This window comes from Miniopterus natalensis, chromosome 6 (assembly GCF_054644295.1).
Source record: "Miniopterus natalensis isolate mMinNat1 chromosome 6, mMinNat1.hap1, whole genome shotgun sequence".
Taxonomy (NCBI): Eukaryota; Metazoa; Chordata; class Mammalia; order Chiroptera; family Miniopteridae; genus Miniopterus; species Miniopterus natalensis.
This window is the reverse complement of record NC_142086.1, coordinates 12,120,817-12,135,875: the sequence shown is the minus strand read 5'-3', so window position 1 is coordinate 12,135,875 and position 15,059 is coordinate 12,120,817. Positions and strand designations below refer to the sequence as shown.

Here is a 15,059-nt window from a genome sequence, read left to right as displayed (position 1 = left end):
AACTCTTTCTTATAGCCTATAGCAAAGCCCCAATGCAAACATCAGAGTAAAATAGACACTATATGAAGATGACAGAGAATTAATGGCTGTGGCTCATTTATTACTGATAATTTTCAAATGTGAAAAATTGATGAGGTTTCTGGCATCCAGTCAAGATAATAAATGTGATACCCATATCCTCCCATAACCACATCAAAACTACAAGTAAACTAAAAAACAATCATCTTTTGGCGGGGGTTGGGCATGAGGTGATGGTCCCCATAATGTACAGAGGCAGAGGATAAGGGCTCTGGCCCCCTCAGAGTCACATCTTTCATACCAGTGGTTTCCAGTCCACTGGTTTTATCCCTTCAAGCACTGAGACATGGGGGGGGGGAGAAAAAAATGAAGAGCCATCATTCAGAACAACCTGAAACCTAGCTGAACAGAAGTCCTATAGTTAAAAATATAAAGAAGATGCCACATCGATACTGGTAGGATGGGCAGAGACTCAGGATGAGTCTCATGTGTGGCAGTTAAAAATTAGGAAGGATATCTCAGCTACAGAGGTCCCCCTCTGAGGAGTGAGGAGTCCCAGCCCCACACCAGATCTCCCAGCCCAGGGTTGCAGTACAGAGAAGAGAATCCCCGTAATTTCTGGCTGTAAAACCCAGCAGGGATTATGGTTGAGAGAGATGGAGGGTTGCTGGAGACCCAGGCATTCCTCTTAAAGAGCAGACACACAGACTTACTTGGACTCACCCACTCTGAAATTCAGTCCTGGGGCAGCAGTTCAAAAAATGCTAGGGACATATAAGAAGATATTGAATTGTCTGATTTGGGGAAAGAGTTGGAGGGTCAGCTTTTTCCTGGACTAAAATGCTGGTAGTGGCCATTGTTCTTTGGCTGAGCCCTCCCCCTGCAAAGTTGGCAGATGAGAGACACATCCGAGTCTCCAGCAACCTGAGAAATACTGCTCCCCTTAGTGATTCCCTGAGACCCCAACTTTTAGGCCCACCCATGCCATTTCCAATGGCTTTTTCATACAAACATCCTTTCTTGGCTCATGCTGCAGACTTTCCTAAAACCTCTCCAAGGTTTACAATTCCCAAACAAGAAGCATTTGTGCCCTATGCCTCTTGCTAGGTGGTCCCAGGCTGAGAACTAGTGACAGCCATCCTTGGTTAGTATCTTGGCCTCTCCTGGGCACCTCCAAGCCCAGTATAAGTAGCAGCCACCTGTAGATCCCTCTGTAGCTCATGCCAGGTGGCCCCAGGCAGGGCACAAGCAGTGGCTGATCTTGGCCTGTACCTCCCGGAAGGCCCCAGATCTAGTGCACCCAGTTTTTAGCCTCAGACCATGCCCAAGAACCATCAAACCACCTCCACAAGTGACACACTCAGGAGGCAAACTCACAGGGCACCAGAGCCCCACTGAAGTGGGTCCTGTTCTGTGGGATCAGCCCCTTTTCTTATTTGTCAAAGATCAGTTGACTATATTTATGAGGGTTTATTTCACACAATGACCTATTTGTGTGTTTTTTCACCAATATCACATTGCCTTTATTCACTTGTCTTTTGGCATTTCAATTTTAATAAATTTTTCAGTTACAGTTGATGTACAATATTATGTTAGTTTCATAATATTGGGATTAGACATTTATATAACTTACAAAGTGGTCACTTCAATAAATCTATTACCCATCTGACACCATACAAATGGGGGTGGGCAAAAGTAGGTTTACAGTTGTAAGTATGTGAAAAAGTTTATTCTTATAATATTATTTATTAATTACTGTATTATTTATTTGTATTACAACAGTAAACTTACTTTTGCCATCCCCTGTAGTTATTAAAATGTTATTGACTATATTCCCTATGCTGTACTTTACATCTCCATGACTATTCTGTAATTACCAATTCGTACTTAATCTTTTCAATTTTTTTATCCATTCCCCCAAATATCCTCCCATCTGGCAACTTCAAAATGTTCTCTGTATTTGAGTCTGTTTCTGGACTGTTTGTTCATTTATTTCTTTTCTTAGATTCCACATATAAGTGAAATCATATGGTATTTGCCTTTCTCTGTTTGACTTATTTCACTCAGTTTATTCAAGTTGTTGCAGATGCAAGATTTCATTTTTTATGGCTGAGACATATTTCAATATCACTACTTCTTCTTTATCCAAGTGTCTATTGATGGACACTGAGGCTGCTTTTGTATTTTGGCTATTGTAAATAATGCTGCAATGAACATAGGGAAGCATATGTCTTTTTGGTATAGTGTTTTGGATTTCTTTGGATAAATATCCAAAAGTGGAATTGCTGGTTTCTTCATTGTCTCTTGTTATAGCCTTTGTTTTAAAGTCTAGTTTGTTTGGTATATGCATTGCTACCTCAGTTTGTTTTGTTTTTTCATTTCCATTTTCATGAAATATCTTTTTCCATCCCTTTACTATCAGTGTGTGCCTTTTGTCCTGAAGTGAGTCTCTTGTAGACAGTATATCTAAGGGTCTTGTTTTTCTATCCATTCAGCAACCATTTATCTTTTGATTGGAGCATTTAAACACATTTACATTTAAAGTCATTGTTCATTGATATGTATTTATTGCCATTTTATTATTCACACATTTCTATTTTTTTCTTCTCCTTAAAGAAGACCCTTTAATGTTTCTTGTAATACTTGTTTGGTGATGATGAACAGCTTTTTCTTGTCTGGGAAGCTATTTATATGTCCTTCAATTCTAAATGATAGCTTAGCTTGATCTTGCTTTTCATAACTTTAAATATTTCTTGCCAATCCCTTCTGGCCTGCAAAGTTTCTGTTGAGAAATTAGTTGACAGTCTTATGGGAGCTCCATTATAGGTAACTAATGGCTTTTCTCCTGCTGCTTTTAAGATTCTCTCTTTGTCTTTAATCTTTTGCATTTAACTATAATCTGTCTTGGTGTGGGCTTCTTTGGGTTCATTTTGTTTGAGACTTTGTGCACTTCCTGGACTTGCACAGCTATTAGAATTGCCCAAATCCAGAATACTGACACCACCAAATGCTAATGAGGATGCAGAGCAACAGGAATGCATTGCTAATGGGAATGTAAAATGGTACAGCCACTTTGGAAAATAAAAATTAAACATACTCTTACCATATGACCCAGCAATCATGCTCTTTGCTATTTATTCAAAGGAGTTGAAAATGTATGCCCACACAAAAACCTGCAGACTAATGTTTATAGCATCTTTATTCATAATTGCTAAAACTTAGAATCAACCAAGATGTCCTTCAGTAGGTGAATAGATAAATAAACTATGATACATCCAGACAATGGAATATTATTCAGTGCTAAAAAGAAATGAGCTATCATGCCATGAAAAAAACATAGAGGAAACTTCAATATATATTGCTAAGTGAAAGAAGCCCACATGAAAAGGCTGCATACTGAATGATTTCAACTACACAACATTCTCAAAATGGCAAAAATTGAGACAATAAGAAGATTGTGGTTGCCTTGGCCAGTTTGGATCAGTTGGTTGAGGGTCATCTCATGCACCAAACGGTTGCTGGTTTGATTCCTGGTCAGGACACATGCCCGGGTTGCGGGCTCAATCCCCAATAGAGGGCATGCAGGAGGTAGCTGATCATGCCAGGGGAGAAATGAATAGGAAGAGCACAGAGGGTTTTTAGGTCAGTGAAAATACTCTGTATGTTATTATAATAATGAATATATGTCATTATAAATTGGACTAAATCTATAGAGTATACAACACCAAGAGTGAACCTTAAGGTAAATTGTTGACTTTGGATAATGATAATGTGTCAAAAAAATAGTAATAATAAATTTAAAAATGTAAAATTTTTTATGAGGTTTCTGATATGAATAATGCAACTGACAGCAGTATATGATTGTTTCTGTGACTTGAAAAACAAACCAAAAAAGTAGAGCCATTTCAAAAGTCACCAAGAGTACTCATTAAGTCTGTTTTCAAAGATCTCATTGAATGCTGCATCTGATTTATAAAAATGGAAGAACAATTTTAAGAGAATAAGTTTTGAGAGAAAGCATACAATAATTCTGAGAGATTATATACATAATGTACCAAGAATACACCAAGAATATCAAGTAAGGAAATTCAGTAAGCCTTGAGTAGAGCCTAAACGTGCAAAACTCCTTGGCTAAGTCTGATGATGTTCATCTCCAATTGAGGCCCACTGGCCTAGAACATGCTAACTTTTGTGTATGAAATTTGATTTTACTCTACTTACAAGCAATATTCTGTTACTGTTTTATGGATGCTGGCAAAAGACACGAGACATCTTGGTCAGGGACAGAGGACTTTATTACATCACAGCAAGTAGCACGAACATAAAAATTTGCTTTCTTTTCCCTTGACCCCAAGTCCCACAGGTGTGACAGACAGAGGCCAGATGGATGCATGAATGCAGAGGAGCATGTCACAACCTCAGGAGCACCGAGTCTGGGGAAATCCATTGTTTCTATAGCTAGCAGCAAGCAAGGCTAACCCTTGCCTCAGAGGGAAACATTCTCTCATTCCTCAAAATTACTTAAGAGAATACAGCCCTGAGAATTGCCCAGGTGAGAAAGCAGTGAGGACCTTGAAATCTTTGCCTTCCCAGTAGGGTATCAAAGGGCATGAGAAACCCATGGAGGACTGTCTTTCAACAAATTCTAATGAAAACAGTAAGGTTGTGGCAAGGTAAGCATTTTGAGTAATGACTGAAATTGTGACATATAGTGCTGTATTGTTGCTTAACAGCATCACTTAAAGCACTCTAGGATCTGATAAATATACAAAACCTAACAGACTGTTTCATAAGAATTTTGACCGTGTTTCACCAAAGATCAAAATGTATTACAGAAAGGAAGGCATTGACAAATCTCCAGAGACTTCATATAAATTATACAATTTCTGAAATATTTTACATTAATAACATTTTACCTTCACAAACTTAACCTAGGGAAGTCTGAGTTTTTCATCTAATTTGATGTTTTCCATCCAACTCTTATAATAGGAGCATATCAGAGAAAATTAATTAGTTGTAGCATCTATTTCTATAAGCAAAATAATACATTTTTGTGATTATTTTTAGGGGCCCTCTTGGAAATACCAAAGATAGCTTAGGAATAAAATATATGCTAAAATTCTTATTTTATTTTTTCTATATTTAGGATTTGAATTTGGAAATGCCAAAATCAAAATATTTTATGAGGAGATTTGGAGCATTATTAAGAGAAGATCCTGAGTGCTTTAAAAATGCTTAGTTACCTATTTAAGTAAAGTGACAATAAAGTATTTAAAACTAAACATTGGAAGTACCATAATGGTAGAAACCTTAGCTTTTTCATAAATAAGAAACCTTTGTTCTTTCTTTTTTTCATTTTGCATAACAAAGTAACTAAGTCAGTGGAAAGCACAGAAAATTATTCTGGTAAAATATAGAATCTCTGCTATCCATGTGGATAGAAGGTAAAGAATAATCTTACATATTGTAAGTGAAGACAATCACTAAACTAAGGAAGCACTCATTAAGATTGAGTAAGTTTTGCTAAAATTTTAATATTTCATAGCTTTTTTTAAGACATAAGTATTATAAACCAAGGCAAAAAAATACTTTCCAAATTTCAACCTTCTTTATATATATTTTTTATATCATGAAACAAATTAATGTTTTACATTAGAGCAATTCTCAGGAAGTTTGTGAGGCAATAACATCATAATAATACTAGGTGTTATTTATGTTTGCATGCAATGCACTCATCATTGTTGTCTTAAAAGAATCAATGAATATTTTTTAAATTTCTGTTTTAATTTCAATTTCTAATATAGTCAATATTTATATTTATAACTCACATAAGCAAAAGCTCTTTGGAATCCTAAGTGAGTCTCAAGAGTATAAGAGTGTAATGAGTTCTGGAGATTTAAAAAAAAAGGGTTTCAGAATTGCTACTTTAAAACAAAACATTTTTCTTCTAAAGTACGTTCACAGTCCCATTTCTCTGTCCTCATTGCTCCCATTGTTGTTTCAATCACTCATATTGATTACAATATTTCATAAACAATCAGAAAAATAAAAACTGTCTCACATACAAGCATTTTAGCAGATTGAATAAAGCTCATGGACACAAATAACACAACTTTAGACTGCCCCACAAATATCTTTTGCACTTTCTTATTAACCGGCACCAAAGATATAGCCTCTAGATAGCATATGCAAATAAGAATAAAGTAAATATGCTTAAAAATATGCTTAGTAGCCAATAGCTATATTACTTAAGAATTTTATAAGTCACTCATTTTTATATCAATCCAAGATTGCAGTTAGCTTATATATTTTGGAAATTTTCTTCAAGCTGACATATTACAAGACATAATTACTGTCAAAATAAATTTTTGTCAGAAAAATTAATTTAGGTGAACACATTTACTTTTCTCTATAATTCTAAAAATTATATAATAGTGATGTTAGCTTATTTGATCAGTAACCTATGCAAGTTTAGGAAAAAGAAAACTAAATAGAATGAAGCCTAAAACAGCTTAGTTTTATTATTTAACAACAATAAATCAGAGAAGACATTGCTGATTTATTAAACCAAAATTGTTTATCTAGTCTCATTTACAAAAGATTTACCTTTTTATGTCAATTTGATTTCTTAAAATATGTTCGTTAATTTTTATAAAAATTTTTTAAGTCAAGTACATTCAAAGTATTAGAACTTTAATATTTATTATTTTTCTAAGAATTTTAGCAATATTCAATTTATGTGTTAATAATTTAAGCAGGACAAAGCTCACTGAAAAAATGTTATATTCTAATTTATTAAGTATCCTCTGGGGAGATACTTTACCTCAGGGGTGGGGAATGTCTGGCCTGCGGGCCATATACAGCCCTCAAAATCATTTGGTCTGGCCCCGCCAAGGCAATAGCAGGCAGGACTCAAAATTCAATAAACCTAGGAGATTTTTTTCATAGGTAATTTTTAAGTTGATAATTTTGTATGGCCCATGAATGTTATAAATAGCCAAATGGCCCTTGGCAGAAAAAAGGTTCCCCACCCCTGCTTTACATTAACACACTAGATAAAAGCCTTTCTGAATCACAGAAATATAGACACAAGGACTCATAAAGTGCTTATAACTTCAAATTTAAAACTTAGCCACAATTTAACTATAAATAAAGAAACACAAAAGTCTCAACAGTCCAGATATCAAAAAGCTATATTTCTCCTCAGTGGGCATAAAATTCTTAAGTAATTTGGGCTAGAAAAATAAATAAACAAATCTACAAACAAAAGATTAACAAACCAGACTCTCTTTAAAAAAAAAAAATTATATATATATATATGTATACTTCTATTGATTTCAGAGAGGGAAAGGGAGAGAGATAGAAACATCAATGATGAGAGAGTCATTGACCAGCTGCCTCCAGCACACCCCCTCCTAGGGATCGAGCCCACAACCCAGGCATATGCCCTTACTGGGAATCAAACCATGATCTCCTGGTTCATAGGTAGATGTTCAAACACTGAGCCACACCTGCCGGGCAACAAACCAGGCTCTCTTATCTCACTCAGTAGAGAACAGATCTCTACTATCTACAGAGATCACAAATAATTAGACTATAAAAGCAAATTTCCAGCAATTGCTGCCACCAATAGTACATAACTCACATTGGCCCCATGTGTAAATCAGAAGCAGACAAAATACAAAATCACTATAAAGGGGGGGAAAAAAAACTACAGAAAAAGAGAATAAGCCTTGGCCTGTGTGATTCAGTTGGTTGGGTGTCGTCCAGTACATCAAAATGTTGCCGGTTCAATGTCCGGTCAGGGCACATGCTTGGGTTGTGGGTTCTGTCTCTGGTGGTGGGCCTGTAGGAGGCAGCCCATCAATGTTCTGCTCTCCCATGGATATTTCTCTCTCTTTATTTCCCTCTCCCTTTCTCTCTCTCTAAAAATCAATAAAAATGTTTAAAAATAATATAGTTCTATTGCCACTTGGGATTCACCTCTGGAAATCAAGCAAGAGTTGTTTGGGCTTAGGCTGCTTATGAGACACACTTCTTCAGTAATGCATATTACCAGACTATGGCAGGTAAGCCCACTGGGCTTCTTGGTGGGGCCTCCAAAACTGTTACAGGGTAATTTTTATTTTTATTTATTTTTTTAAATTTATTTTATTTTATTTTATTTTTATTTTTTACAGGGTAATTTTTAAAAGATGACCTAGTCATGACTCTCATACAAATATAAAATGAACATGTCAAAGATTTCACTTAATTATCAGTTAATGAGGGAACTAGGAAGATATTATAACTGATTCAACGAATTAATCAAAGAACTGCACATGTAAAAGGAGTAATGCTGAAATAAATTTATAAATAGATAGGAAACTGGATAATTCTGTGGGAAAGATGAATGTAGACAGGGAGATCAATTGTATTTGCACTGGGAAAAATTCATTTGTATATCAGGGATAAGAGTCATTTGCATTGCTATTAGTTATCTACAATTGAAAAAATTGTAAAATATCTCAAAGACAACAAAAGGCACAGAGAACGTATGGAATTATAGACTAGGATGACCCAGAAGGATGTGCTTAGACATAATCTTTTTGGCCCATATAAAGTCTTTCATGATTTTTTCTATATTCATATGAAAAAATTTTGAAACCATCAATCATTTATAAGTTTGTCATAGTTTAGAAGTCAAAATGTTCTAGAAACTACAACAAATCACTTACAAATGCATGACCTGAATAAGAAACTATAAGATTTCTGAAAAACAGAAACAAACTCTTAAATGAGTGATAAGGTCCCTTTTCTGTAAATGAAATCCATCTTTTATTTTTCTTAAAACACATTGTACTTGTGATTTGTTTCAATTCAGTTGTAGGAAGACCCAATGAAAACCATAGTAACTAAAAGAATCTAAAAGCTGGTAGATCATATTAATAATCTAAAACAAAAAGGGATTTGAATAACTTATTTGATTACTGTATTATAATAGAAATGCTATCTACTCTAACAAACACCCATTTCTCAGTGCTAACAAAATGCAGTTTTATTTCCTGCTCATAGAAAGTCCTTGTGCTTTGGGTAGCTTTCACGGCTGTCTCCTCTTTAAGTGATGACCCGGGAATCTGAGTTCCTTCCATTATGTGGTTCTGCCATTTTGGAATCTTTCACTTCCAGACACACAGAGCAAGCAGATGAAGTATCTCACAGGAGATTTTAGGCACTAAACCTGGAGTTGGCTTTCAACAATTTTATTCATTGTCTTTGTCTGAACTAGGCACATGGCCCTAAATCAATGGCAAAGAATACTGAGAAATGTGTTCATCTAGCCAATCACTTCCATAACCATTGTGACTGATTTAACTAATTTCTAGTTAAAAATAATTTTAAACCATAGCAGTTGATTTTATCTCTTAAATTCTTGTAATTTTTTATCTCTATTACTTTACGATCAATGGAAAATTGTCCAGCTCCCTGACTCCTTGTCACTCTGAAGACCCAACCTGGTATAAAGGTATTAACAAAGCAGAACCTGTACCACATTCGAAAGAGGGCAACCACATGGAAATAAAGGAGCAACGAAACCAACAGAGGTATCGGCCCATCTTTCCGTGCTTCATGCACCATCAGCTACTTATTTCAGTGTTTTATATGTCATCTGCACTTTGTCTGACAGCTCCATTTGTTCACTTTTCATACTTCTTTTGAGTAAACAGTGTGTCTAATGGTTCCTTTTTAGAACAGCACATTAATCTTCCCTGTTAAGGGATGACTTGTCTTCACACTTATCCTCGCACCTCTCTTGTGATAGGACATCATCTCCACATTTGCTGAGATAAATGCCAAACAACAAAAGTATCACACAGGCATTTGAATTTCTACATTTGTCTATTTGATTTGTGGCACAACTTAAAAATATAGGGGAAGGGGAAAACCGGGCATTGATAAAGGTATTTTTTTATGGCACTTCTGTATTTTCTACACTGTTTGTACTCAGTATTAAGAGCCTCTCACAGAACTAAGCCAACTGAGTGGCTTGCCCAGTAGGGTAAAACAGCCATGCCAGGACAGCCAGACACACACCCATCTACAGCACAGTGGAGTGGCAACAAGTCTTCCCTTCTTTCAGTATCCACAAGGAGCCTGTCTTCTGGAGCACTGAGTAACAACAGCCATAGCCGATGGCTGCATTTAAAGCAGTTCTGGAAGTTTCCTTACAGAAAATGAGCCATGGAAGTTGTGATTCACTTATAAAGAACATGAGTTAAGTCCTGTCCAGAAGGTAATGCAAAGAGATGGCACAATTGCAGTGTTTCTGTGCTTAGAAAGGGCATCCAACAGCCATGTTTCACTACAAGTTAAGCACTATCATTAAGCTCTAATCAAAGTCTATTTAGACCTCAATTTAATAAAATGGCTCTGAAAATTTCACCTCTACTCTAGCCCTCACCCTTCTTGTTTGTGATCGTATAGCTTTGAATTTGATTACTGGAAAATATAGAGAAGAGTTGCTAAATTTCACATTGTTACACCTCACTAGGAAAGATATATTGAAACTGACAAACATACAGTTCATTTCATTTGGTTAACTTCCATAAATGATGGGGTCCCAAGATCTTCAATGTTGGTGAACACTTCACGGTATGCGGAGGATGGTGCACCTGGAACAGGCATGGAAGTTCTATACCTTTAACTGTTTTCCTGAGTTCTGTGAGCCCTTAAGCAAATTATTGAACCTGAGAAGGGGGTTGTAAGAACCCCCTGAATTTATTGCCTGCTGGTCAAAAGTACAGATGCAAACCTGAGATTTACAACTGGCATCTGATGTGAAACAGTCTTGTGTGACTAAGCCCTGAACCTTGTATGATCTGTGCTAATTCTGAGTTATTAGTGTCAGAATTGAACTGAATTAGAGAACACTTGGCGGTGTCCAGAGAATCACAGAATTGATTGTAGGATGGAAGAAAAAAAAAACACCCATTTGGTGTTAGAAGTTTTGTGAGTAGAAACACTATCTGATCTAGCCATGGACAAAAGATATTTGCACATAAAAATGATGACCACACATGATTTCAGATGCATGTATTCCAAATAATATTTCTAGAATCCTCAGGAAAATTTTCATGGAGAAGATAAAGATCTTATTATCCAAGAGGAAGACAAAAGTAGTAAGAAGACTATGGAGAGTGAGATCCACGTCCACCAAATCCTAATGTTCATCCTTCCACTAGAATGTCCTCTCCATGAGGACAGGATCATTTGTTGCATTCAGTGCTGAATCCCCAGTCACTGGCAGAGCACACGTAATCTCTGTAGAGAGGACTTTGATGGAACAATGGCTGGCATGCCCTAACACCTAGGATACTAGGCATAGAGAGCACATAAACATATTGGCAAGTTGGTAATGTACTTTACACAGTGGTTTTCAACCTCACAGAACTCTTTCCTCCAAAAGAAACATACAGTAGATATTTGAGGTTTACCATCTGTAGCTGATAAATCACAAATGGATTAGAAAGAGAACTACAGAGCATATTCGAGAAAGCAACTATTTTGAAACCTGAAAATAAACCTTGATGCTTCTATAAAAAAATTAAAATGGAATGACAACAACAACAAAATCTAGGCCACTTCAGAATTAGTAAACCTAAAGCAAAACTTCTTAGTTTATACTTGTGCTGAAGTAGAATGGAAAGAGAACAGAAACAGAGAATATTAATATGTTTTAAATAGTTCTATGCGTCTTAAACAGAAAAAGCAAGCCTCAAAATCATTTGCAGGCTCTACATGACAAGATCACATAAAAGGTGAAAGGTCTCAAATGACCTGGCCAAGATGTGTGTCCTCAGGATGCCCATGAAACCAGATAGTTTGGTGCATTAAGTCAAATACCTGCAAGTTCAATAAAAAAATCAATCTGGTGGTGGCTGAAGTTTATTTGTGGACCATCTTTCTCCTCCCTCTTAGCTATCACTCTAGCAACACGCAGACTTGGAATTACATGCACTTGAGGACTAAAAGATATAAGATGTATAAAGTACTTAGAAGTCTACTATGTACGAAGCTCTCAATAAATACTGACTACTCTGTTAAATTAATAAGTATATTTTTGCTATTGCATCTCAAAAACATTTTGATTGCATGCACAAAAGCTCCTTTAATGCCATCTCTTATTTTAACCATGACTTCACATTACCATGTCATGCAATTCTCCCCTTTGCCTCGTATCCCAGTGAGGGGTTCTTGCACCAGAATGCACTTAAACCAAAGAACCTGAAGCATGCATGTTGGTGACAATTTCTACAGTGAAGAACAGGCAGCACTTAGGCAATTTGGTCAATGTCCAGCTCCCCAGCATATATTCTTTGACCTAGGTTGATCCCACTGTCTGCTGTTCTGCTTCTATTTATATCTTCATCAAATGAAAGAACCAGCAAGAGAGTTGGAGATAGGGGATAAGTCAGAAATCTTCAGCCCATCACAATGACTTTTCATTATCAGTACTAGTAGGAGTTTGTCACAGGACTAAAAACCATGTAGAAATATTCATAAAAGAATCAGGAGATCCAAGGCATAGTCCAAATTTTGCCACTAGCTATCTGGGTGACCTTGGGACTAGTTACTTAACAACTGAGACTGCGACAATCCATTCAAATTAGAAAATCTTCCAGATTCCTTCCAGTTTTAAATTCTATGATTCATAGATCCTGAATTTTGCAACATATTCAAGAATCACCTATCAATATGCTCTCATTTCCAATTTGGGCAATTAACTCTCTAATTTTTTAAATAAAATCCTCTAGAAAAGTCAATGATTCCTCTCTTATTCACTATGAACAAAGGGGCCATATTTGTTTTTTGACTTCTAGAAATATTTGAATAAATATGTGGTATAGACAAGAGCCCTAGACCTGAAAGATCTGGAACTAATCTCTGACTCTACCACTTACTAGCAGTTTTACTGTAAAAATGACATAAAAATTATAGTATTAGAGCTATCTTAGATATTTTGTCTTTGATTTCACTTGCTTTAGAGAAGAGCAAAGGCATCTTGTGGAGACACTATGAAAACCTAGGGTGTGGTGTGTTTTTTCAATATTTTGAAACCAATGGCTAAGAAAAAGAAATTTTAACAGCAAAGAATGTTCTTCAAATAAAATCCAATGTGCAACTTCTATATATGATCAAATCAAAGTGATGCCAGAGCTTTAAAGGCTTCTGTTTGACCTCTCCACAACTTTCTTTACAGTCCCAAGGAAGTAACAACTCTGAGTTCTAGAACATCCAAAACCCCTCCTCAAAGTAGCCATCAGCATCGCCTGGGAGCACAGTTCCTGTGCAGAATCTCAGGCCCCACCCAGGTTCATTGAATAGAATCCATCAGGTGACCAGATCCCCAGGTGGTACGTGTGCATAATAAACTTGAGAAGCACTGATGGAGAATACAATTTAAAAACCACCAAATTATGCCAAGCTGCTTCCCTGAATTCAAATCTCTGGCTTATTGCCTACCTCATAGTGTTGTTGAGACCATGAGTATAAACTCATTTTGTAAAGTATATATTTTATAAGCAGAAGGTACTCTTATTAAGCTCCATGCTCTTAGAAGCCCCTGCCATCTTCCTGCTTGTGTTCTAGATAAAATCTCCTTGAAATTCCCACTGCAAGGATGATTCTGTATGATAAAACTATCCCTGTGATACGTCAGATAATCCATAGGAAAAATATTTTTATTATCAAATTTTTATACAGTACATACTTCTATGTGTACTTTTTGTCCAATCTCTGTTTTTCTAAGTCACTGCCATTAACTGAAATACTTTATCATGTGCTGTTTTCACTGGATACAGATGAGTTGCATTTGATAAGTGAATGAGTGCTTTATGCAATTATCACACTTAAATATCACCTTCTAATTAGTACATCCTATCTAAAATATTTGAAGTAATGAAGCAAAATCAATTTTAAAAGTTTAATGTAAATAAAATACATACTAAGGTGATTAATAACAAATAGATACACAAATAAATAGATTGAACAAAAGAAATTTGAATAGAGTACAAACAAGTTCAACATATCTTTCCCCTACGTATCCCTCTCCTATCCCTTTGTATTTAAATCACTTGTTTTTAATCAGAAAATTCTTTTCAAAGGAGCAACTCCTTAATGCTAGATTTTGCTAACTGATAATGTGATATGTAGCAATATATATATAATTTTTTAAAAATATGTCTTTAATGATTTCAGAGAGGAAGAAACATCAATGATGAGAGTCACTGACCGGCTGCCTCCTGCACACCCCCTGCTGGGGATCGAGCTCGCAACCCTGGCAAGTGCCCTGACCAGGAATCCAACCCCAATAGCCTGGATCCTAGGTCAATGCTCAAATGAGCCACTCCAGCCAGGCACAATATATTTATTTTAGAAGTTTCACAAAAGCTGAGTTTGTCTTGAGAAGCTTCGATCCATTATGTTTTTCTTGAATGTGTCCTCCTTAGTCAACCAATTTAAGAAAGAAATCCATTTATATGATTGAACTGTGAGATGTCTGGATAATCTCATAATTCCTCTTCAGTCTCTTGATTTTTTAGCTAATTATAAGATTCATCATTAGAATATTAAAAACAAAGAGCAGCAGAATGTGGATGGCTTTCTCTCTCTTTTTTTTTTCTTTCTTTTCCATTATAAACTCTACAGGTATATACATCTATAGAAGGCAGGAGGGGAGAAAAAAATTAACTCCATATCCATACTAAATTTTCCTGATTAATATAAAATATATAATATTTCTAATCATCTGTACATATTACACTAAATCATGAGATTTAGAGCTAGATTCTTTAAAATTACTCTTAAAAAACTCATACTCACACCCTATTTTCTCTCCAACCTATTTTCATTCCCTTTCTTATTTCTTCATATCATTTTATTTTGATTTTTTGTTTTATTATTCCCTTTTTACGGTACTCTAGATTTTTTAAAAAACTATATTAATGTAGCACTAAGTTTATAAATAAAATGCTGGCGATAAGCAGAAGCAATGGATTTCT

The 15,059-nt window shown here is 35.7% G+C and overlaps 1 non-coding gene across 1 annotated transcript; it reads left to right on the top strand.

Annotated features, from left to right (window-relative positions):
* The first annotated feature begins 221 nt into the window (after positions 1-221).
* On the top strand, positions 222-368 carry LOC148092851 (small nucleolar RNA SNORA57). The gene has a single exon (XR_015714750.1). It is a non-coding gene; the product is annotated as a small nucleolar RNA SNORA57 (small nucleolar RNA).
* The last annotated feature ends 14,691 nt before the right edge of the window (positions 369-15,059 follow it).